This window comes from Squalius cephalus (assembly GCF_949319135.1).
Source record: "Squalius cephalus genome assembly, chromosome: 16".
NCBI classification, from domain to species: domain Eukaryota; kingdom Metazoa; phylum Chordata; class Actinopteri; order Cypriniformes; family Leuciscidae; genus Squalius; species Squalius cephalus.
In genome coordinates this window covers 22,858,480-22,885,185 of record NC_137137.1, presented here as the reverse complement: position 1 = coordinate 22,885,185, position 26,706 = coordinate 22,858,480, and the positions used below count along the sequence as shown (strand labels likewise).

Below are 26,706 nucleotides of genomic sequence, written 5' to 3'. Positions count from 1 at the left end.
AAATATTCTGGAGTCATCGGTTGAGCCAGGCCATTTTGCCAGATGACACAGTCTGCATCACAGACCATCTGGGGTAAAAAAAAAAAAAAAAATGTAGGTCACTACAATGCAATATAGGCATAACAAAACATGTCTATAAAGAGGTATGTGGGTAACTTCATTTAAACTCTGCATAAAAATGTTAAATCAGTCCTTAGAATAGGGTATTTGAAGACATTTTTTAGATCAGTGTAATTTGTATTGAACAGAACATAACCCTGAAAATAACCATTTCAGTGCACATTTCAGTGTATAACATTTATACTGTGCACTGATTTCCTGTTAACAAAGGTTGCTTCATTGACCAGCCGCTTTATACGCACATGGGTGCAGTTCAGAGCCTCAATAATGTTTGGGAAAGCTACAGAAGTAAAAGGGTTTAGCCTAAATCTGTCACCTCGAACATTAACACTCAAAAATATTTCCAAGTCATACAATTGTTGTAGACTTGCCTGCAATTCCATTAAAGGCCTGTTCAATGGTATAAATTGCTCTGTGGCCAGGGAAGGTGATTTCTATGGTGAGTTAGAAATGAGGCGAGGTGAGTTTTAACCCGTGACTAAGATATGCTGTAAGCAGCTCTGCTCTGAAGTCCTCACTTCAAAGAAATTTGCAGAAATTAAGAAAATGGGTTGTCAGGGTTTTGATTCCAATTGGCAAGTTAAACAACAACTTGACTAGCTACAAACAAAGAAAGAACCTAAAATGTTTTAATTTTTGTCTCATTGCTTATGTTACAGGCCCCGTGCAGAAAGCCTTGTTTACAGATTAGAAAGTCCTGTGAAAACAGGAAAAATTGAAGAGACAGAAGCAAACGTGTATGCGTCGCACATAATCTCCAGCAACTGTGAGGGCGCTGGCGCGATACAGCTCTTCCATCCCAGTCCTCAATTCACTTTTTAGAATAAAAGTCCCAGTCCTTGTTTAACTTTTTTTTAAAATAAAAGTCCCGATCTCACAGACCCAAATAATGCTCTATTAAAATGAGCAAATTAAAGAAAATAAATGATTTCACCCAGAACCCAAAAATTTACATATTTTAGTATGTCACATCCTCCCCGACAAAATGAAAGAGGCTCCAGTTACGAAACTCACACAATTCAATACAATAAATTTTGTTCAAAATACCACTTATTTTGCTCAATATACTGGCACTGTATAGGTGAAAGGTGTAAATGTGTTTATTTCAGTGTAAGGTGTACTCTGAAAGGGATGTGGTAGGGGATAAGGTGTTGTCCACCCAGGTAAGTATGGTAGTGTATAAGCTGCTATACTGTGGATTGCAGGCTGAGTTTGTATCGAGGGTTGACCCAGTGTCTCATATGTGAACCTGTTCTTTGGTTTTCTCTCTCGTGCAGATCGTCTCAGTATAACCGGATCTTCTTCTGCTGGATAGTCCCTTGTATCATTTATCCAAAGACTCTCGATTTCACCATCTTCTTCACTCCTTTGTGAGGGTATGGAGCAGTGAGCAGGTTCATCCAATGAACGACTACTGTTTTGAGTATATCCTTCTTGTAGTGGCACTTGTTTTTGATCTTGCTCTCCATTTGCAGACGCTGGTGGCTCCACTTCCACCAGTGGATTCTCCTGACTTGGTTCTGGACTTGGACGGTAAGTATTTTCCCTTCTAGGCTCGGCCCAACTTGAAGGAATCCTCAACCAATACTCTCCAGTGTCGTCCTCGTCCTCGTCCGTCTCCTCTCCCCCGTGGTAAGTAAGCTCCTTGCTCTGTCTTTCTCTGTCCTTTTGTCCATTTTGCTTCTGCTTCACAGGTTTCCTAAGATCTGAAGGAGTTTCCACAGGTAAATCGTTTACCAACAACAGCAGGTTTCGATGTAAAGTGCGTTCTCCCTTCTTATATCCATTCTCAGGGGTCACCTTATACACTGGGTTCTCAGCCACTTGCTCTTTGACCACATAGATAGTTTTCTCCCAGTATGGTCTGAGTTTTCCCGGGCCTCCACGCTCACTGAGGTTCCTGACTAATACCCTGTCTCCAGGTCTTAGTACTGCACCTTTGACTTTCAGGTCGTACTGAGCTTTGCCTCGTGCACTTGCCTGCTTGCTGCTCTCGCTCGCTATATGGTATGCCTCACCCATTTTTCTAGCCCACTGTTCGGCAAAACCTCTGGGCGTTTGCCCCTCGTCTTCTTCAACCAGCCCGAAGATCAAGTCAATAGGAAGTCGAGGATGTCGTCCATACAGCAGGTAGAATGGGGAATACCCAGTTGACTCATGCCGAGTGCAATTGTAGGCATGTACAATCTGCGGTAGGTGATCTTTCCACTTTGTTTTTTCTTCCTCAGCCATTGTTCGGAGCATCTGCAGGAGCGTCCGGTTAAATCTCTCGGCTGGGTTCCCTTGAGGGTGATATGGAGATGTTCTTGAATGACGCACTCCAGCCAGTTGTCGGAGATTTCTGAACAGCTCATTTTCGAACTCTCTGCCCTGGTCATGATGTAGCTTCCCTGGATAGCCAAACCGAGGGATGTAGTCATTAAACAACCGTTCAGCCGCTGTCCGTCCGGACTTGTTTCTCGTTGGGTAAGCTTGAGCGAATCGTGTGAAATGATCTACGACCACTAGTATGTACTCATATCCTCCCCTACTCTGCTCCAGGTGCAGATAGTCGATGCAGACAAGTTCCAATGGCGAGCTGGAAGTTATACATCCCATGGGTGCTCGGACATGAGTGACTGTTTTTTTTGCTTTGATGCATGGACACCTTTTGGTGATGTACTCCTCCACTTCTCTCTTCAAATGGGGCCAGTAGAATCTCTCTCTCATTAAGTGGATTACTCTTTCTTGGCCGAGGTGTCCCATCCTATCATGCAGGTACTCCAGGGCAAGTTGTCTATACTTGGTCGGCAGGACGAGCTGTTTCCTTCCAGCCACATGCCTATACAGGCATCCGTCCTGCAAAAACAGCTTGCTCCATTCTCGTAAGAGTTTCCTGGCTGGACCAGTCACACTTCTCCTCCTGTCTTCATCCGGCACCTCATCTGCCTCTTTCATCTCTATTATTCTAGAGACCACTGGATCATCCCTTTGAGCTTTGGCGAGTTCGACCTTGCTTATAGGTGGCAATGAGGGGGCAGGGGATAATTGGTCCATGCCTTCGTGAGCCATACTGAGTGCTGCAATCCAAGCCACATCCTTCTTCCTAGCAGCATGAGTTCCATCCCAGACCGCTCGTATCACCTCTGCCGACAGGTCCTCCGTGCACTCCGTGACATATTTCTCCATGTCAAGAGGGAGACGTGATAGCGTGTCAGCGTCAATGTTCGCTTTGCCAGGTCGATGTTTGATTTCAAAGCGAAAATCTGACAGTTCTCCCACCCAACGATGGCCTACTGCATTTAGTTTTGCAGTGCTCATAACATAGGTTAAGGGATTATTGTCTGTGTAAATGATAAAGTGAGGGGCGTAAAACAAATAGTCCCTGAACTTCTCGCATACCGCCCACTTTAATGCAAGAAACTCCAGCTTCCCACTATGCAGTCTGTAGTTCTTTTCAGCTGGGGACAGGGTCCTAGAACCGTAGGCGATGACCCGCAGCCCTCCATCCTGGTGCTGATAAAGGATAGCCCCGAGTCCCCTTTCTGATGCGTCAGTGTGTAGCACGAATGGGAGGTCAAAGTCCGGGTAAGCCAAGACTGGGGGGTTTACCAGCATGTCAATGAGCAGATCGAGTGTTTTCTGGTGCTGACCGGTCCATTCCACTGGTGTTCGAGAGGGCATCTGGGGACACTTTCTCTTCCCTTGACTGTACTGATGCATAGTTGCCCCCGGCTGAGTCTGGAGCAATTCGTAAATTGGTTTGGCCACACGTGAAAAGTCTTGTAGGAATGGCCGATAGTATCCGAGGAATCCGAGGAGTCTCCTCACCTCTCCTACTGTCTGAGGTTTGTTACTCTTGAGTGAGGTCACTGCTTCAAGATCGCGAGGATCTATCCTCACTCCTTCGGCGGACACAAGGCGACCCACGTACCGGACTTCATGACGGAAGAGTTCACACTTCTCAGGTCTAAGTTTTACTCCGTGGCGCCTAAGAGTCTGAAGAACTTTTCGGATTACTCCTACATGTTCCTCAAATGACCGGGCATAACACAACACGTCATCAAGGTATGGGGCACAGCACTCATCTCTGAGATCGTCCAGCATCCCCTCCATACTGCGCTGGAATGCCGCAGGTGCATTGGACAGGCCGAATGGGATTCTCAACCACTCATATAGGCCCCATGGAGTGATGAAGGCTGTCATGTGTCTAGAACCCTCGGCTATGAAGCCCTGGTGGTACGCTTTTCCTTGGTCAAGGATGCTAAACCAAGAATACCCTCCCAGGGTGTCAATCAGGTCTTGAATCCTCGGCAAAGGGTGCCTGTCCGGTACCGTCTTCTTATTGAGGAGGCGATAGTCTACACACAAGCGCAGTGAGCCATCCTTTTTTCGAACACAGACTACAGGGGCGGAGTAAGGGGAATTAGATTTTACAATCCACCCTTTTGCCAGGAGGTCTTGGATATAGTCCTTGACTTCTTTGAACAAAGGCTTGGGTATTGAGGAGTAGGCACGTTGTACTGGTATGTCATCTTTGAGGTTGATGGACATTTGGAGACTCGGGATGCAGCCAACATCATTTCCATCCCTGGCAAAGGATGAGGACTCCTCGTTCAGCATTTGCCTAACCACTGCTTGCTGATCCTCATTCAGATGGCTAATATCAACAGGTGGGTGCCACAATGCTGAGCTTTCATCCACCGCTGCCACCAATGCCTCATGACTCGTCCCACTTGCCTTTGTCTCAGTGGATCTGTCCGCTTCCAATACCGTTTCAACAGGATGGACGTACCCTAGGATTGTGTTGCGAGGTAAGGTAATGTCGCATGTAGAATGGTTACCGATAGGGACTGTGAAGTATGGGCTTCCTGAGCTCTTGACTTCCAAAAGACCTTCACCTAGGTCCAACTGCTCCAACTGCACATTGTCCTCATCTGGCTCAAACAAGGCTGCTGTGCCAGACTGGTCCATTGTGGGTGGCACTCTGCACTTTACCCAGGCTACCTGACCTGCTGGTATCAAAACGCCATCTCGATTTATTCTCAACCGCCCCCACTGTCCGCTGTGTTCGGGCGTCTGTACAAAACTAACCAGGGTCTGGGCTTGCTCACTTGATACTGCTATTGCACTGGAGAGCAATGAAACTAAAGTAGGAACCAGACGCTCTGGTTGGCCCTGAATTAGTTCTTCCACCACATTAAAGCCGAGTAGCGGCCTCTCAATTGGGATGTGGCTCACCAGAAAAGGAACATTTATTGAGAGGTCAGGGTTGTCGTTCCCTTGTAAGTTGACAGTTATGACAGCCCACCCATCAAAGGGTATTAGATCTCCATTGACAGCATACACTTCCAACTTCTCTGTCATTCCCATGAGCTCCACAAGAGGCCTTACTTCTACAGTGGGTAAGTATTTGTCCTTCCAGGTTCGATCAATCATGCTTACTTGAGCCCCGGTATCAAGCAAAGCAGTCACCGCGAGGCCATTGAGATTACACTGGGCCAGCGCCTTTTTTCCTATCAACTTGATAATAGTTTCTTTCTTAGTTCCGGATGGCAATGGACCATCCACACCCTGATACATTCCTTTGGCACTGAGGGTTTGATTCTTACAACCGGGAGAGATTCTTGTGGGTTTACACTTTACAAAGTGAGGTTCAATTCCTGAAATGGGGTCCTCAGTGCTTTGGGACATAGGGAGTTTGGTCACTGGTCGTCCCTTGGCAGTGACCGTTTCCCGTTTCCCTGCAGTCTTTGCTTCCCAGGACATCCTCGAGCCTGGTGCCCCTCTTCGCCACAGAGAAAACAATGAACGCAGCTCTGTTGTCCGGCTTCGTCACATCTGGGGCAACCACGGAGTCTCGCCCTTTGCTGTGGAGGATGACCTCTTGCAAAACATTGACAGGTGTGTTCAGGTTGTGGCCTCAGTGTTGACTGTCGCATGGAGTCTACCATACTGGTAAGTGCGTCAATACGAGCAGTAAGTTCCATAATTGGATCACTCCTACTTTTCTGACCAGGTGTCTCTTTTACCCCTTTGTTTGGATCACTTTCGAGTTGGGCACAGCTTGCAGTGTTTTGCTTAGGCCGAGTTATCGGTCCCAATCTTCGTGCTCGCTCGTTTTCATCATTAGTGATTTTCATCACATTTCTCACGATTGCCTCATCTGTGATACTGTGATCAGCCAGCAGGGGTTTGAGCTCACTCCTAACATCTTTATGCTTGTGCCCCAGGCCCTGATATACAGTATGGAGGAACACGTCTTGGATCGTGGCTGGGCTGTACCTCACATCCGTGTTAGACTGTTTGATAGCAAAGAGTATTTTCTGCTTAAGGCCTATTACCCTGTACAGAAACTGTTGTGGAGTTTCAGTCTCCATCTGTTTTGCACACATTAGTTCCTGAAATAACGCTGTGCTACTTTTGTCCCCTAGGTGTGACTGAAGAAACCCCTTAAGCTCTTCCACTGTCATATCTTCCTTATTCATAATCATTTCTTTGAAGTTACCTGGTTTAATTACACGCAATATTCCCCTGACCAGTTCAGCTTCGCTGACATTCTCTTTGACTCCATCGTCGATTTGTCGGCACAGACTGGAATATGTGATATCAGATGCGTAATCACCAATTTGTCCCCCTTGTATCTTAAATTCACGACGTTGCAGGCAGGAGAGATCTCGTAAAGAGACCATCTTCTCAGTGAAACCCTGTGAGGTACGTTCAACATTATTACTAGCCAAAGGTGTGTCACTGTATATCACGGGTGGGTTGGGAGTGGAATGCTGTGTATGTGGTGTAAGATACTGAAGGAGTTTCCTGCTCAGCTCTTCGAAATCTGAATGCATGACAGGAGGATTGGTGCTAGGGCCTGTATCTAACCCTCCAGCTCCCCCCAGGTCAGTTGCAGTGTTAGGTGATTCTAAATGTACAGTGTCTGCAGTGATCATGTGGCCTGTAGAGGTGCGTGTATATAGAGTGGGTGCAGGGTTTACATTAACATCAACTTTAACATTACTCTCAACTTCACCATGATGATAGAACACTGGAGCACTATGCTCTTGTATAACAGCCTCCACAGTCCCTTGCAAAACCAAAAGTTCAGTCATACCTCTGTCCTCCGATTCTAACAGGTTGGTGCTGTACATGAAAGCATTGATGTATTCAAGAGAGCCCTCTTGATCTTCCGCGTCAAGTTCAGATAAGTCCCTTTCTGGTACTGGACCGATGCTTTTGGCAACTTGAAACAGTTCAACAGCTGACAGGTTGAGCAGCCTTTTCCTGATGTCCCACACCAGGCTCTTGCGTACCCGATCAGCCATGATGACCTCTTTTCCACAGCCCCTCAAGCCACTCTCACAGTATCCAGCTCTCGGGACCCCTCTTCTCACTGACGTCCCCTTGTCTTTTGGATCACCGCATCAGCGTCCACGTTATGTTGGTCCTCAGGATCAGTTTTTATGGATCGACTTCTCTGGGCATCAGGAGTCAATCCAAGGACGAGCCCCCACAAATCTGTTACAGGCCCCGTGCAGAAAGCCTTGTTTACAGATTAGAAAGTCCTGTGAAAACAGGAAAAATTGAAGAGACAGAAGCAAACGTGTATGCGTCGCACATAATCTCCAGCAACTGTGAGGGCGCTGGCGCGATACAGCTCTTCCATCCCAGTCCTCAATTCACTTTTTAGAATAAAAGTCCCAGTCCTTGTTTAACTTTTTTTTAAAATAAAAGTCCCGATCTCACAGACCCAAATAATGCTCTATTAAAATGAGCAAATTAAAGAAAATAAATGATTTCACCCAGAACCCAAAAATTTACATATTTTAGTATGTCACACTTACGATGATTAATTATGGGTTGGGGATCATTTCCTTGGACATTTCATTTCCTTAAAGTGTGTCTAAAGTTAAACAGAAACTTTGTGAAAACCCCTTAGAATATGTTGAGCGTTTCCGTGCAGCTTATGAAAATGAATGTGCTGCCAATGATGATGAAGATTATGATTTGGCTATTGTGATTGAATCTGCCACTGGTGGACTGTCAAAAGAATACAGAGAACTGCTTATCAGTGGCTCTGTTTACATTCCTGATTGGGACACACTGCTTCAATAGTGCGCAATAAGTTGGAGACGTTTGCAAGCTCACAATGATCAAAATGTAGGCAAGGTGTCTGTTGCTGTAGTTGAGGCTGATACAAATCCACCAGATGACAGCGAGTGTCATCTGTCAGTGGTCAGCAGGGTCATTTAGCCCATAACTGTAAAATTCTGAAATTGTGGGTTTGAAAGTAGATCAGTGTTTAATGTGACAAAAGTTTTATATTATAAAATATTAAAGTAGAAAGAACAAGATATAAAAATAAGGTCAAAAGATTGAAGTCTTAAGGAAATCCTTTTGAAGGAAAGATCTATAATAAAAAATGTTTTATAGTGAATGGATAAATACAGGCTGATGTGAAATTACAGACAATGACTCCAACAAATCTGAGTTGCAAAAATATATAAAAATGTTTATTTGAAAACGCATGTCATTTCTGGAAAAGATGTCTTAAGTTGGGCTAGAGTAAAAAAATAGTAGATAAAGTCTGATGATAGAAGTTTATGAAATACAGTGTTAGTTAGGGAAAGTTAGGCTTTTTTTTTTTCCCGCCAATCTGCAAAAAAATCTTTTTTTTACCATGTGTTCCTATAGGTGTCTAGAAACACCTACCAATTTATCCATGGCCAAATCCTAGGGGAAATGCCTGGAGAGGCAATCAAAGTTGGGGTGGCCAGACGGCCTGGGTAAAAATAATGTTGTTTTTTTTTTAACCAATATTACCTTTTGAGATGTCTAACTAGGGGTTTTTAGGGGTGCTGAATCTATCCCAGCCATTAGTTTTGAGTAAAAAATGACTCCAAGCCCATACAAAAACCACACACACAAAAAAAAAAGGTTTTATTGAACAATTACAAAACAAAACTTACTAAATCAGTTTAAAATTTAACAAACCTCATCCAACTCCCCTATATCTCCCTCACTCCTGTTATCATCTGGCTGGTTGATGTTCTGCAAAGAGTTACCATGACAGTTCCCACAAACAGAAATACGCTAGAAGCTTTGCTTTTTACAGCAGCACCTGAGAGTGTAACAGTCCCCTGCACAGTTGCACCTGACAAACTTCAGAAGGTAGCCTGGTGCAATAGGATCTGTTGTAGGGACTGGTGCATAACCTTGTTTTCCTTGATTCCATCCATACTCAAGGACATCCAGTGATGGACTTTGTAGCAGTAGCCGATCTCTGGTCTGGAGATATGCCGGCAGAGAGTGCTGTGCTGCAGCTCCTGTAGTCGGAGGCAGTTTCTCAGGCTTGATGCTCCCGGCTGTGGCCCGCTTGCTGAAGATATAAAATCTTAAGTCTTCCAAATCTTCAGGTGGATTTCCGCAGAATGTGAGCTTGAACAGTTCGCAGCCAGCTTTGATGATGCCACTTTTCTTTTCTTTCTTGGCTCTGATGTCATTGAACACATCAATGGTATCAGGTATCACAAAGATCAGGTATTTACGGTATCTCTCCGGGAGGGCCTCCCGGATCTTTCCGACATCGTAAGATATGTCTTTAAAGGAACACTTCGACTTTTTGGGACTTTGGCTTATTCACCATATCCCCCATAGTTAGATAAGTCCATACATACCTTTTTCATCTCCGTGCGTGCCGTAACTCTGTCTGACGCACCCACCTAGCCTAGCTAAGCACAAAGACTGGAGGTAAACGGCTACAGCTAGCACACTGCCTAGAGCCCTGCACGGGGCAAAACATCCAGCCCTAACCGAGACCTGGCCCGTGGTGTTCAAGCCCTAATCCGGCCCCAGCCCAAAAACGTCTGCAATTTTTCAGCCCGAACCCAACCCGAGACCAACATCAATATCACTTTGAGCTCTCTCTGACGCGCGCTCTCTGATGCGCGCTGTCTCTGCTAGACGCACACACATACACACACGCTACTAGGTAAAATTTTATTATAGGCCTCAAACATAACTACCACCACCGACAATTATGCCCACAAATATTAATACAGACTGTCCATTACAGAGAAGCATAAGCATGCAGTAGAGAATATTATATAGCCAAATGTGATCCAGCAGTAAATAAAGATTTATGGCCTACCTTTTTTTGATGTCAAGTAACTTTACTGAAGAACAACGTTTCAAAGAACTCTTCGCCAACTGGCTAACGTTAAATAATAATAAAAATATAATAAAGAAAAAAAATCCGTTGAACTGAGTAGGTTCATTCACTGTTTATTTGTGATCGTTGTGAAGAAAAAGAATAGCATCCACTGTTGAAGGCTTCAGGCTCGGTAATCAAATCCAAACTCTTTCAAAATGCAGCTTTTCCTGAAGTATTGGGAACTTTTAGTGACCCCTTACGCTCCAACTTCTCCCTGATGCTCTGCATGGTCAACTGTCACCTATAATGCATTGCACGCGCGTGATCGCATATTGCGTTGCATATTTATAATATTAGCCGATCAATATAACAATATTCCATACAGTAGCCTGCGCTCTGCTCGTATATTATGGGCACGATGAAAGGAGAAAAGCTAAATGAGCCCGAGTTCGACCCGAGGCTGATCTGTAAAAAAATAAAATAATTGACCCGACTGCTCCCAATAAGTGACAAAATAACGCCAACATTTTCCTATTTACATGTTGTGATTTGTATAGTCACAGCGTGTACAAATAACATGGTCACATATTCTCAGAAGGCAAAGCACTGCTAACTTGGGCGGAGTGATTTGCTCGCAGCGCCTGAGAACCCCCGTGGTGAGGAGCAGAGTTCGCTCAGAATTGGAGTAAATCACTCCGCAGAAGTAACAGTGCTTCATCTTCTGAGAATATAGTTCCCAGTATGTATACAGTTAGAAGATGGTTGTGTCTCATGTGACCTTGCTATTCGTACACGCTGTGACTATACAAATCACAACATGTAAATAGGAAAACGTTGGTGTTATTTTGTCACTTATTGGGAGCAGTATGCTAGCTGGAGCCGTTTACCTCCAGTCTTTGTGCTAAGCTAGGCTAGCGGTGGGTGCGTCAGACAGAGTTACGGCACGCACGGAGATGAAAAAGGTATGTATGGAGTTATCTAACTATGGGGGATATGGTGAATAAGCCAAAGTCCCAAAAAGTCGAAGTGTTCCTTTAAGGTAGTTTGTGACGTCAGAAACACCAGCGATTTCAAACCGCGTTTTTGAGACTGTCTTTGGTTCACTGCAGATCTTTTTCGACCTCACTCAGACCGTCACCACGGTCTTCCCTTGAATGACGCCATTCTTCCACCTATCCTCGAGATGCAGAGGTGGACAAAGTACACAACTTCCTTACTCAGTCAGCTAAAAGCTGCTATCTGTGCCTGTGTCATTATACTAATAAGCTATTTATAGTAAAGCACAATGTTTCAGTTAAAAATCATAGACACAGAGATTTTAAAAGAAATCATGCTACAGGCAGTTCAGATTTTATACATTTAGAGGGCAATTTGTAAATGTAAGTGTAAAAGTAAAACTCAGTGACTTTAAAAAAGTATTTTAAATAAATTTGAGTGACCCAACAGCGTGATATGAGTTTTTATCTCCATTTATTTATTGCTAAATAAATAAGTGTTACGCTGTGGTCAGCAGGCACGAAGACGAGTACATGTTCAGTAATGAAACCAAAACTAAAAAGTGCGTTAAAACAAAGTGGAGTAAAATGAAGATACAATGTCAAAATAAGGGTCGGGTCCACATAATATAATAAACACAACATAAACCTGAAAATGAGCTTTCTAGGCCATTGTTATATATAACAGTTAGTTCCTTGAATCTCACTTTACGAGAGGCTTTCTGCTGATATTTCACCAGTATTGGCATTGAAAGTCTCTGCGCATGCTAGACAGGCTGTCACTCAGTCCAGTTACATTGTTACGCCACCAGGTGGTGGGAAGGGACAGTCTTTGAGTGAGTCATTAACCCTTTATAGGGCACTCATTGAAATATTTGGAAATTCAAATTTTTAACCTCAGAAACCTAATGGGGGATGTTAAAGGACATTTAAACAAAAAAAAATGTTCTCAATTTTTTTCATCTTTGCATTGCAAATCAAGGTCAATGAAGTTACCATATATGAGCACTTGCCTGTCTAGGGTAAAATAAATTACAGAGAGTGAATTAAAAAAATATATGACACAAACACACACAAACTGCAAGGAACATTTATTTATTATAGGCACAAACTGCAAGGAACATTTATTTAGAGACATCTCTGTCTTTAGGTACTGATACGGGCATCTTGTGGAGGGTGCTCCGGGAGTATGGGGTCCGGGGCCCTTTCCTAAGGGCTATCCGGTCCCTGTAGGAGCAGAAGCTTGGTTCGCATTGCCGGCAGTAAGTCAGACTTGTTCCCGGTGCATGTTGGACTCCGACAGGGCTGCCCTTTGTCGCCGGTTCTGTTAATAATTTTTATGGACAGAATTTCTAGGCACAGCCAGGGGCCGGAGGGTTTCAGGTTTGGGGACCATACAATTTCATCTCTGCTCTTTGTGGATGATGTTGTCGTGCTGGCCTCATCAGGCCAGGACCTTCAGCATGCACTGGGATGGTTTGAAGCCGAGTGTGAAGCGGCTGGGATGAGAATTAGCACCTCCAAATCCGAGGCCATGGTCCTCAGTCGGAAAAGGGTGGCTTGCTCACTTCAGGTTGGTGGAGAGCTCCTGCCTCAAGTGGAGGAGTTCAAGTATCTTGGGGTCTTGTTCACGAGTGAGGGAAGGCCTGAACGGGAGATTGAAGACGGATTGGTGCAGCTTCTGCAGTAATGCAGTTTATGTACCGGTCTGTCGTGGTGAAGAAGGAGCTGCCAGGCAAAGCTCTCGATTTTCCGGTCTATTTTCCGTTCCTACTCTCACCTATGGCCATGAGCTTATATTTGCTCATAATTGCGTTTTATCACAAACCAATATTCAGTAATTAAAATCAATTCACACAGTACTAGGCCTCACACGAACAATAAGCACCCGTGTATGCCATTTAACTATAATTAAAAAAAAACAAAAACATTCATAAGGCATATGTCTAAAAATGGACACTTCCTCGACTTAGGTAAACGGGGCATATGATCAAATATGGTGCATTTAGTTTTCAGCCAATCATTAAGCTAATTTTTACAAATGCTATGCAAATAACAGCAATCCTAATCTTTAACACAACTATTCAACCAAATAATTTGTGAGTTACATCAACTTACCATGTTTAGTTATGATGTTATTACTATAACTGTGGGAGAAGCCAGGTTCAAAAAAGCAATATTTTTGATTTCTGCAAGATGGCTGTGTTTGAGGTGCGCCAGGCCACTGCTGATTGGTCAGATTCCTTGATGTCAATATCTGTCAGATAGCTTGATCTCCCCTGATTGGCTGAGAGCAAACTACATGACTCTAGCACTCCAAACGGAGGCGGGGGGGCATTTTGAATGTGTGCGGAAGTGACTAAATATAGTTACTTGCCCCATAAAGGGTTAAACTGTTCATTCAATGGAAATAATTTTTTTTTTTTTTAAACGGATTCATTCAAAGAGAGATGTAATGAAACAAGCTGTTAATTATTTTAATATTTAATTTGAACTTAGAGCACCACTTTACAAGGCTTGACAGCTGAGCAGCAATGCGGCGCATGGGCAACGCTGAGGCTGATGCGTCACTTCATGATCAATGGCATTGATTCATTGTATTGACCAGCGCTGACGCCATTCATTAGACATATCCTTAAATGTTGCACAGAACAAATATTAGACGAATATTTGTGTGCATAAAAACATATGTGCTTCAGTAATAATCTAAATTCAACTAATTAGGCTACGTGTACAATACATTCATTCCCACTGTTTTTAAAAATGATATCCATCCATCCATCCATCTTCTTCCGCTTATCCGGGGCCGGGTTGCGGGGGCAGCAGTCTAAGATGCAGTCTAAGGGATGCCCAGACTTCCCTCTCCCTAGACACTTCCTCCAGCTCTTCCGGGGGGACACCGAAGCGTTCCCAGGCCAGCCGGGAGACATAGTCCCTCCAGCGTCTCCTCCCGGTGGGACATGCCCGGAACACCTTCCCGGGAAGGCGTCCAGGACAGGAGGCATCCGGAAAAGATGCCCGAGCCACCTCAGCTGACCCCTCTCGATGTGGAGAAGCAGCGGCTCTACTCTGAGCTCCTCCCGAGTGACCGAGCTTCTCACCCTATCTCTAAGGGATCGCCCGGCCACCCTGCGGAGAAAGCTCATTTCGGCCGCCTGTATCCGGGATCTCGTCCTTTTGGTCATGACCCACAGCTCATGACCATAGGTGAGAGTAGGAACGAAGATTGACCGGTAAATCGAGAACTTCGCATTACTGCGGTCTGTCAATCTCCCGTTCCATCCTTCCCTCACTCATGAACAAGACCCTAAGATACTTGAACTCCTCCACTTGAGGCAGGAACTCTCCACCAACCAAATAAAATTATATAATGAATTACTCACTCTCATTTCATTCAAACCCATAAGACTTATATTAAACATATTAAACATTTAAACATAACATATTAAACATTTAAACATAAATGAAGACATTTTTAATGAAATCTGAGAAATGTATGTCCCTCCATGAAAACTCTAATCCCCCAAAACATTGTTCATAAAGAGAGTGCTCTGTGTATGTTCGCTGATCAATATGTAAATAAAATCCAACATTAATTCATATGGACTTCTTCTTTTACTATCTCTTTATGAACTTGTTTAACAACAGAAGAATAGATTCAATGGAGGACCTGAAATCACTCTAAATTTATTAAAAAATACTTCATTTGTGTCCTAAAAATGAACTGAAAATCTTATGGTTTTTGAATGACATGCCAGTGAGTAACTGATGACATAATTTTCATTTTTTGGTAAACTAACCCTTTAACTGTATATCTGTGGTTTTGTCTTAGCAGATGTCTATTCACCTCATTACTGCAGTATATGTAACTAACCTGAAAGGTCTTGTTATTGGGCTGCTGTTCATGGACCCAGATGAGAGCCAGACTGAGCAGGAAGACCAGACTGAAGATGACCAGCAGCAGGGTGAAGCTCCACACAGGCAGATGCAGCTGGTTAGTCCCAAACACCAACACAGCACTAAAAGAGACTGCACTGACCATCAGAGCCAGCACAGAGAACGCCACCACCTCCCCCGGCTCACAGTCCCCCAGTATACGGCCCAGATACGGTTCCCAGCGAGCCTTCAGCGTCCCAGCAGCGCGTCTCTCCTTCACTGCCTTCTGCCTCTCCACCAGCTGAAGTTTATCAGAGAATGACTCATACTCCTTCGGCTCTCCGCTGTCCTGTGCAAAGGTCTGGGTCTCGTTCACTGCCGCAGACGGATCCACCTGCTGCCCTGACTGGTTCAGTGAATGTGTGGATGAAGCATCGGTCTTGATTCCTCCTGAGCTACCAGTACATTTATCCTGTTGGTAGCGGAGCACTATGATGCTGGCCGCTACAAAAGTGTAAGCAAGCAGAGTGCCAATAGAGAGGAACTGGACTAGTGCTTCTAGATCAAAGATGAGGGCAAGAAATGCCATAAGGCTGCCAAAAACAAGAATGGCGATCACCGGGACTTTGGTTACAGGGTTGACACGAGAAAAGACAGAGAAGAAGAGGCCATCCTCCGCCATGGCATACACAATCCGCGGGAGAGAGAAGAGGTTGCTGAGCAACACAGTGTTCATGGCTAGATGAAAGAGATTAGACAGTTATAATTAGACAAGAAAGGAAACAGTATAACTCCATATTTCTTCATCTACATCAACGTAACAATTATAGAGACTGCTGTAAAGTTCAATCATGTCTTCCAAGAAAAAAAAATTAAAAAGAAAAAATATTTTATTTTACGTCTATGTGACCATATGAACATCGGTATGGATCTCTACAGACACTATGGATCTCTAAGGCATAAAGGCCTTTCGAGGTCAGAAAGATTTTTTTGTTTGTTTTTGAAAGTCTCTTCTGCTCACCAAGGCTGCATTTATTTGAACAAAAATACAGTAAAAACCTTAATATTGTGAAAAATGATTACAATTTAAGTTTTACAAGTTATTATTACAAGTTTTCTAAGTCAGTATATTATAAACTGCAAGACTGAATATTGACTGCAGTTCAAAGCTGAATTTTCAGCACCATTACTCCAGTCTTCAGTCACATGATCCTTCAGAAATCTAATATATATGCTTATTTGGTGCTCGAGAATCATTTATTATAATTATCAATGTTGAAAACAGTTGTGCTGCTTAATATTGTTGTTATACTTTGATGGCATGATGAATAGAAAGTTCAAAAGAAAAGCATTTACTTGAATTAGACGTTTTTGGTAACATTATAAAGGGTTAGGTTAGGGTTATTTTTGATTAATTTAATGCATCCTAGCTATAAAAGTATCAATTTTTTATATATATGGCCATAATATAAACTACATTTTTAAAAGACGTTCACTGGAGGTAATATTTACTTTTTCAATGGGTAAGGTGACATGTAAACAAACCAGGATGAATAATTTGCTCATATGATTGGTCACTATTATCCCCCCAAAAAATTGTGAATGAATAGTTATAGCGTTAAATAAGTGGTTATTAAATGAAACATTTTGTACATCTTTTGTTGTCATTTAAAGGGATAGTTCACTTTGAAATTAAATTTTGGTATGTTTTAGCTTACCTCAAGGGCATCCAAGATGTAGGTGTCTTTGTTTCCGCAGTAGTTTCAATTTTGATATTTTTAGGTCAAACCGTTCTTGTCTGTCAGTCATATAATGCAGGTCTATGGTCACCACCTCAAAGAGCATGCACAGAGAAGTCCAAATTAAACAATTCCCCATCGTAAGTACATATTGATGGCCTAAGACACGAAACGAGCAGTCTGTGTGAGAAAATGAACAGTATTTATATCGTTTTTACCTCTTGTACATAATACCCGAAAATCCAAACGGGGCAAAGCCTCCCTCCCGAGCGCTCCAGTTGACTGGGTCGGCCAGTACAAACCCAAAGACCAAGATAAAGGCAATGACTGCCATACTAATGGCCGAAAAGATGTGGTTGAGCCAAGATGAGACACGAACACCAAATGAGATGAAAAAATGAAGCCACTAGGAGGATGGAGGCCGCTAAGAGGTCTGGGTAATGAGTAATGAAGGGCACGTCCCAACGCATCACGTGACTTTCAGTGAAGTTCTGGATGCGGTGATTGAAAATAGAGTCCAGATAGCCACTCCACGCACGAGCTACCGCAGCTCCTCCAATCATATACTCCAAAATGACATTCCAACCAATCAGGAACGCCCAGATTTCCCCAACAGAAACATAAGTAAACATGTAGGCGGAGCCTGTCTTTGGTACACGGGCACCAAACTCAGCATAGCACAGCGCTGCCATGAGAGACGCTACTCCTGCTATGAGGAACGACACCACGACAGCTGGTCCTGCAGTGTCTTTAGCAACGTTTCCTGTGAGAACATACAGGCCTGAACCCACCATTCCACCAACACCAAGCAGAGCGAGGTCCACTGTGGACAGACAACGTTTCAATGATGTTGCCATTACGTCATCCTCCAGCGTCTTTAGCCTGTTCAGCTTCTGACAGAACCTCATCACTGAAGAGCATCCAGAAACACATGATGCCATCTTGATAGAGAACGAAGAGTTGGTAAAAGAGATGATATGAAATACACCAAGGTCACACCTGGTCCATAGTTTTCAGAGTCAAACAGGCCTTATAAACCTGAAATGAAAACAAACATAGAATAAATATAATATACTGAAAACTGAGGTCAGAAATTAATGATTGTTTAGGCCAAATATATATATTTAAAGTGTGGTGAAATTTTTTTTTTTTTTTTATTGGACATTTTATATATTTCATAACATTCTATTCTAGGCCTGTCTAGTGACTAGTGATGGGTTTAGTCCCTTTGTATTGACCTGTAGTTATCAGAAATGTCCATGTAATGACTGTCTCAGTTGTTAACGTATGTCTAATGTTAAGTGGTTGTACAGTAGATGAACAAAAGAAAAACTGAATGCAGCTCTGAAAACATTGATTGAATATGAAGAATTTACATCCAGCAACTTCCAGTAAATTTTATTACATACAAATCTACTATGATAGTACACAGCGGAGAGCTAAGTAACATAACATTGAAACCAGTCAATTATTCAACATGCATTTATTGTGTTATGAAATGTTATGCATTATTTACACACATTCACAGGGCCATCACTAAAAATCATGGTACATAATTATAATGGGTGGGCTTCCTTTCCCCTGGTCTCAATAAGTAGACGATACGAGGACCTGCAGTAGACAAATTAAGCTGTAATATTAGTTTTTATGCCATAAATGTATATAATAGACCCTACGTATCAAGTTAGTGAGAATACATTTTGCAGGTAGCCAAAACGGCAGCTATAGTATATGGTACAGAAAGAATTCCTAAAAAGTCTGAACTGAATTATTAATTTCAGCTATCAATCATATAACCTGACATAATATATTTGGAATATGCAACATAAACGTTTATTAGTGTTTAATCCTTAATAAAATGTCTTAATTTTGATTAAATGAATGCATCATAATAAGCAGTTATGTGGAGATGTAACCAGGCCACAGTTTACACAGATGATGCTGCGGATGACAGATGGTGATTCCCGTTCACATCACACATCATATCCGCTGCTTCTCTAGACTCACTGCTGTGCTGCGTTCCAGTCCACTTTTAGACACGCACTTGCGAACTTCCCTAAGCACTTCCCCTTGGGGGAATCCCTGCCGCCATTTTGAAGTGCGTTCCACTTCGTGAAGTGGACGAGGGAAGTTTATATGGACAGACCCTCGTTCCCTCGATTTTGACCGAGGGAGCGAGTCTGCTTCAAATGTACACTTCAGGCACCTATATGTCCCACAATGCAGTACGATTGTGACGTCACCACATATCTCATCTAATCACCACCACAACAGACAACTCTATGATATATTAATTATATATATTTTTTGTTTAAAACAACCCAAACACACATAAACATTTGGATGCTGCATTAAACAAATTCTTAAAGGAAAAAAAAATGTAAATAATAAATCAACTCCACAGCTGATTCCAAGTGATCAAGGGCTTAGGACGTTCCAGTTCAGCCCATTGCAGTTTCCGCCAGTAGTGGGCACTCGCAATGACGTACATCCGAGTGAACGAGACGGAGGGAAGTTTGCGAGTGAAGGGCATGACAGTTTTGGACTGGAACGCAGCACTGGAGCGAGCCCTGGATGACGTCATACACCTCATCTGAACATCTCCATTGTACAGACACGTACGAGGCGGGCCAAGATGGCGCTGGTCTGAGGAGGCTGTTTTGAACTCTTCTGTCAGAAAACTGGAGGTTTTTGACAACACAACCTAATTACTTTGACTTGAAACTGGTGTAATGATGGCTTGAAAGTAAGGTGAAACCATTTTTGGTGCTACGGGGCAGCACTGTTGAGAAAATATGCTCACCATATAGCCTACATAAAAAAAAAAACAAAAAAAAAAAGAACCAGCAAAAGGGAAAAGTCACAACTGGCGGTAAGCTAGTCTAAAGTTTTGTCAACACAGGAACGCACGCCAGAGGGTGAAAACAATGGAAGACAACTTTAACGTCAGTACCACAGAAGTTTCTATGGAAGACTCAGGTAAAGAAGATGTATCGAATAAACTCGACGTTAACCCAGGTGACACTCTTTCCACCTCACCTCATATCTCTAAGAAACCTGTCACAAAGAAGAAGAAGCGCGAGCACAGTAATGGTAACGGTGACAGCGAAGAGAATGGCCATGCGGACATTTTGGCTGCTATTCAAGATTTAGCAAAAAGTTGTGGTGAACTAGGGAAAAAAATTGACAACTCATTCCATAAAATTTCGGTCATCGAACTGACAACAACTGAAACCTCAAAGCAAATCGAGAAACTCTCATGTACTGTTCAACAACTTGTGGTGGACGTTGAGCAACATAAAGAAATACTGAAAAACACGAAGCAAGAGATTGAAAATCTGAAAAAAGAAAACCGAATCCTGAGAGAAGGAGTTGCCGACTGCAAGCGTTATAGCTGGAGATGGGCGCTAAAGCTGCACGGGCTAAAAGAGGAGGCCAACGAGGATGTGAGAAGGGTGGTGATTACTGTAATTGGAAAGGTTGCTCCTGGGCTACAGGAATACCTGGAGGAGGGGATCGACATTGCCCATCGTGTTGGCCCTAAAAAACAGGATGGTCCCCACAGATCTGTCATTATTCTGTTTGCACTCCGCCGCATCCGTGATGCTGTTTGGAAGAGCGCTAAAGGGAGCAGGTTCCTACGTGACAAAAATCTGCGGCTTACTGAGGCTTTGTCTCCAGAGGACAGAATTGCCAGAGAGAAGCTCTGGCCCCTGGTTAAAAAAGCAAGAGAGGAGGGGAAAAAAGCTTCTTTCCTTGGCCCACTCGCTCTAATTGATGGGAAAAAGATCAACTACGCAGACATTGATTAACTACTTTCTGAACTGACATTTGATGGACGGAAATCTGTATGATGACTTCTCATCCCCTGTGATCCCAGAGTGAATCTAACGGTCTTACTGTCTTCGGAGCTGCAGACCGGTAGAACTAATGATGGGTCTTCCTTCGGTTCAAGAAACATTAACGTCGGTATGTAAAAAAAAAAAAAAAAAAAAAAAAAAAGGATAGAAATTAACATAAGGAAAGGAAATTAGTATTTTGTTTTTGTCCTGAGACGAATTAAAGGTTCTCACCCAAATATGGGCTAGTGGCCAATATGGTTTTTTTTTTTTTTTTTGTGATTTTTTTGGTCCTAATGTTTGGTTCTAAAATTCTCTAATGAACCTTATACAATATGTTCTCCTAAAGGAGTTAGTACATTTAAAAGTAATACCTTAAGTTTATATGTAGCCTATAACGAAACTAAGTTGATATAAGTAGTATATACATGGCTATGTTAAAGGCAATTTATAATTTTGTTTCTTATTATACCAAATCAAACATATGGTGCCTTAGCCTACATTTACTTAGTCGCTATTTGTTCACCATAATGTTAATGGTTGTGTTTCAATCCTTCTTCTACGGTAACTTAAACACTTCTTACATTTCTTGTTACTTGTTAGTTGAGAGTTTGTTTTAGTTTGTGTCTTTTTTTCTGTTTCTTTTTCTAATTTATTTGATGGATGTTAAGTTAAATTCTCTTACTGTGATGTCATTGAATGTCAGGGGTATACGGGACTTGGTTAAAAGGAAAGCTGTTTTTTTATTTTGTAAAAGAAGTGAGGCTGACTTGATTCTACTTCAAGAAACACATTCCAGTGAATCGGATATTAAGTTTTGGAAAGGGCAATGGGGAAATGGAATTTACTGTAGTCATGGCACTAATCACTCAGCGGGGGTCTCTATCTTTCTACATAGATTTAGAGGGGATATTCTAGAGGTGGTATCTTCTGATGATGGCAGGTTAACTATTGTTATTCGGCAGGATAATGCAATCCTTATTGTGTGCAATGTTTATGGTCACAACTCACGCTCTCGGAACAAAGGGCTTTTCTCCCACATAGTCTCAAAATTAAATGAACTCTTGCAGAAGTATTCAAATTCCCTTTTAATTTTAGGTGGTGACTTTAATGAATGTGCTGATGATGCAAAAGACAGGTATCCTCCCAAAATTTGCCAACCTTCACAAAGTAATAATCTGATTTTAAATTTGTGTTGTGACTTGTCTCTGACTGATGCATGGCGCTTTTTAAATCCTGATATGTTGAATTTTACTTGGTCTAACAGAAGTTTGTCGTGTAAATCTAGAATTGATCTTTTTTTAATTTCAACAAATGCTCTTCATCTTCTTAAAAATGTGTCTCATTCTTCTGCCCCTTTATCAGATCATAAACAAATTATTCTAAAATTGGGTGATTCACAGGAAACTGCAAACTTAAGAGGTTACTGGAAATTCAATAACTCTCTTCTCCAGGACGTCAACTTCAATGGTAGTATTAAAAAAATTATTGAAGAAATATTTAATGATAATACAAATTGCAAATTCAAGCAAAAATGGGAATACTTTAAATATATGGCTAGATGTGTTGCTATTAAGAGAAGTAAAGAACTTAAATTCCTTAGAAATCAAAAAGAATCAGAATTATTTAATAGAATTAACATCCTTTTAACTAAAAGTACTTTATCTTCTGAGGAAGAAATGGAGTTAAAGGAGATACAACTAAAAATAGATCAAATGTATAGAGATTTAGCTAAAGGCGCATTTATAAGATCTAGAGCTAAATGGCTGGAAGAGGGAGAAACCAACTCCAGTTACTTTTTTGCTCTGGAAAAAAGAAATGGAAGGAGGAAATCACTGGATGTTCTTGATATTAATGGAACTCACTGTTCAGATACAACAGAGATTTCCAAATTTGTCTCTTCATTTTACAGTGCCCTTTACACTTCCAAATTTGATGATTGCAAATGTGAAAATTTCATTTCTAAATTAATGAAGGATGTGCCTGCTATTAAGGATGACTTTAAAACACTTTGTGACTCAGAGATTACTTTGGATGAAATTAAAACAGCACTTTTTTCAATGAAAAAAGGGAAAGCACCCGGTATTGATGGCCTTTCAGTTGAATTTTATATTCATTTTTGGGACCTTATTCAAAATAATTTATTTTACATGTATAAAGAATGCATCAGTCAGAGAGAAATGAGCACAACGATGAAACAGGGGGTTATCTCCTTAATACCAAAACCTGATAAAGATGTTTTACTAATAGATAATTGGCGGCCCATTACTTTATTGACTATTGATTATAAAATCTTGGCTTTAGTTTTTGCAAGCAGATTAAAGACCGGACTTGATAATATTGTTGCTGAAACCCAGTCAGGTTTTATTATGGGACGGCATATTAGTAACAATATTAGACTTGTAGTAGATCTATTGGACTATGCAGACTCAATATACTCTAAAGCTTTCATCCTTTTTTTAGACTTTTATAAAGCCTTCGATACCATTGAACATGGTTTTCTTATAAAATGTCTCAAGTTGTTTGGTTTTGGAACGGCATTTGTAGAGATGATTGATATGTTTTATAAAGGAATTAATAGCTCTGTAATAGTACATTTCAACACATCTCCTAGATTTGATATAAAGCGGGGTGTTAGACAAGGTTGCCCTATTTCGCCCTTTCTGTTTATTTTAGTTGTTGAGTTGTTATCCAGGAACATTGTATGCAATTCTGATTTTAAAGGCATCTCCATATTTGATAGGGAAATTAAAATTTCACTACTGGCGGATCGAATGACACAACACTTTTCCTTAAAGATAAAGATCAGCTACCAAAAGCTATTGAACTAGTCGAACAGTTTGCTGCAGCCTCAGGTTTAAAGCTTAATATATCTAAATGTGAATTATTGCCTGTGCATGATTGTGAAGATACCTCGATAGGAAGTGTTCCTGTAAAGAATGTAGTGAAATATTTAGGTATTTATATATCCAGGAATCTTTCAGCCAGACAACATTTGAACTTTAATGAGAGGATTAAAAAAACTAAGAATATATTTAACCTCTGGCTTCAAAGAGACTTAACGATATATGGTAGAGTGCTTTTATCAAAAGCCGAGGGTCTGTCTCGTTTTGTTTACCCTTCACTTTCTCTTTTTGTTAATGATTCCATGGCCAATGACATTAATAAGTTATTCCTTGATTTTATTTGGAGAAACAAAACTCACAAACTTAAAAAAGCTGTGCTATCTAATAGCAGAGCGGAAGGAGGTCTTGAAGTTTTAAATTTCATTGACACTGTTAATACTTTTAAAATTAACTGGCTTAAAAGATGCCTGGCAAACCCTAATTCTATATGGGTTTTTATCCCTAACTACATTTTTGAAAAAATTGGTGGCCTCTCTTTTGTCTTAATATGTAATTACTATCCAAACAAACTTCCTGTTGCATTATCTAAGTTTCATCAGCAGTCACTTCTTGCATGGAAACTATGTTTTGTCCACAATTTTTCTCCTCACAGAACTTTCTTATGGAATAATATTGATATAACTATTAGAAATTCCTCTCTCTTCTATCCAAAGTGGTTCCAAAGAAATATCGTAAATATCTTGTCGTTGTTTGATGAACATGGCTCCATACTGTCATATGAGAACTTCATGATAAAGCACAGTTTTCCCATTCTTTTTAAGGAATACAACGCGGTCACTAAAGCCATCCCTTCTGGTTTGATCCTTCTAATTAGAAGTCATATTCTTTTTAATAAAGTAAATACCTCATATGCTCAACCTACATTGTCTTTGAACGGCATTAAATTACTTGATAAAAAATGTAACAATAAATATATTCGTCAAATTTTGCAAAGTAAAAACAAGATTGTTCCAAGAGGAAAATGTTTCTGGAATTCACAGCTAGATGATATAAATTGGAAAAAAGCATGGCTTTTACCGCATAAATTTTGCATTGCCAACAAGGTAAAAGAAATTCATTTTAAAATCTTACATAAAATTTATCCTGTAAATTCTATAATATCCAAATATGTGGATGTTGATAGCTCCTGTTCCTTCTGTGGACGCGCTGATGAAACTTTTATTCATCTTTTCTTTCATTGTGATTCTACAAAGAAGTTCTGGTCTGATTTAAAGTCTTTCATATTCCATCCCCCCATGATAATTTATAACTTCTCTCTCAAGGATGTAATATGTTACTATGATAATAGTAAGGATCAGTCTCTAATCCTTGTGGTCAACTTTTTTATTTTACTGGGGAAATTTTTCATCCATAAACAGAAATTCTTAGGGTCTCAACCATCATTTTCTCTATTTTTAGTGGAATTTAAATCACTTTTCAATTCTCTTACCCTGATAGATAATAAGAAAAGTAATAGATTTATAGAATCTTATAAAAATATATTTGGTAAGCTTCCTTGATATTGTGGCTATTAATTTACCCTTTATATATTGTTTGTGTAAGATGAATTTACTATTTATGTATTTTGTGGTTAAATATTTTTATCTGTATTTTTTTTTCTCTCTATGAATTGTATATGTATATATATGTTTATGTGGGTTGTTATGTATATATAATTTATATATTTTTTATATTTACATTTTTGTGATGTGAGAAATGTAGGCTATTTTTTTTTTATTCTGTTGTGTTCGCAAGTATCTGACAAATTTTTGTAATCTATACTAAAACTTAATTAAAAAAAAAAAAAAAAGAAAAAAAAATCTCCATTGTAGGCCTACAGTGAATTTACAACTCACTTTACTTATTAAATTAAATGAAATACACGCTAAATGTTGCTGCACCATGGGTCTACATTTGAATAACAATTTAATGTGTTTGAAGTGTCCCAGTTTGCCAATAAAGGTGTCCCAGTTTGACAGTAGCACCTGGAAAAATGTGGTTTGGGGTCCATGTGTGTTTGAGTAAGAGTCATCCATCCTGTGTTTAATGTTTCTTTATTTTTTATTCTGTATAGTAGAGTAGAGCACTTAAGCTATTTAGAATTGTATCATATGAGGGGCTAAGACATTTGGATCATAATAAAACATTATGCAGAAGGTAAATTATCAGAAAGTGTCCCACTTTACCACTATTCACCCTACTTAAGTACACTTTTTGAGTATCTGTAATCTTTGCTTGATTTTACTGTAGGCCTACTTGAAACTGATTTTCATTTTCAACGTTGGGTTTGGTCTTCTAAATGCGAATTTTGTCATTGTTTTGGTGCACACTAGCTTATAGATAACAGTAAGGCTATTCATAGTAAAAGCCAAAAAACTTTAAATATGGCACTATTTGCGGGAACAGACATTTGGGTGAAAGAAACCACTGTGGACGTTATTGAGTGCACTGCACATTCAATCTCACTACTGGAACTGTGTTAGCCTATAGAAATAAATTTGATATTGATATGAGGGTAGGAAGGCAGGCATAGATTCAGACGCATAAGGTACTGTAAGTATTACACACAACAATGCAACAATAATAAAACAATGCATCGACATTTACTTTTGATACTTACGTACTTTTAAAAACGAGTACTTCTGTACTTTTACTTAAGTAAAAATCGGTCTTTACAACTTTTACTTGTAACGAAGTAATATTTGATCAGTAGTATCTGTACTTTCACTCAAGTAAGGAAGTTGTGTACTTTGTCCACCTCTGAAAACATCTGTTCATAATCTGTGATTACACAATTACAATACGAACAGCACCGTGAGGCGTCTGGAATAACTGCACTGATCAATCCGCATTTTTAAGCCAGTTAATTTTATAGGCTAATATTCAAAATGTCCTTCTCGTATAACGCCACCGACCGCACAAATGGGCTTCCTTTGTGAAGCAGACCACCGTTTTAAATAACAGTTTAAAAAACGTGGTCTGCTCTTTTTCTCAAAGGAAGCTCAGTCAGTCAGATAGATAGATAGATAGATAGATAGATAGATAGATAGATAAATTGATAGAGTAAAAATAGATTGGCGAGTAAAAATAGAGTTTGTGTTGTTGAATCATAATTTTTTTTTCTAG

At 40.8% G+C, this 26,706-nt stretch overlaps 1 pseudogene across 1 annotated transcript; it reads right to left on the bottom strand.

The window, feature by feature from the left end:
• Positions 1–7,577: 7,577 nt before the first annotated feature.
• LOC307174338 (cationic amino acid transporter 4-like) lies at positions 7,578–17,895 on the bottom strand (annotated as a pseudogene). Its single transcript has 6 exons — positions 17,075–17,895; positions 16,663–16,694; positions 15,116–15,855; positions 9,253–9,669; positions 9,088–9,144; positions 7,578–7,658 (listed from the first exon to the last, which is right to left on the bottom strand). The product of its transcript is annotated as a cationic amino acid transporter 4-like (transcript).
• Positions 17,896–26,706: the final 8,811 nt, after the last annotated feature.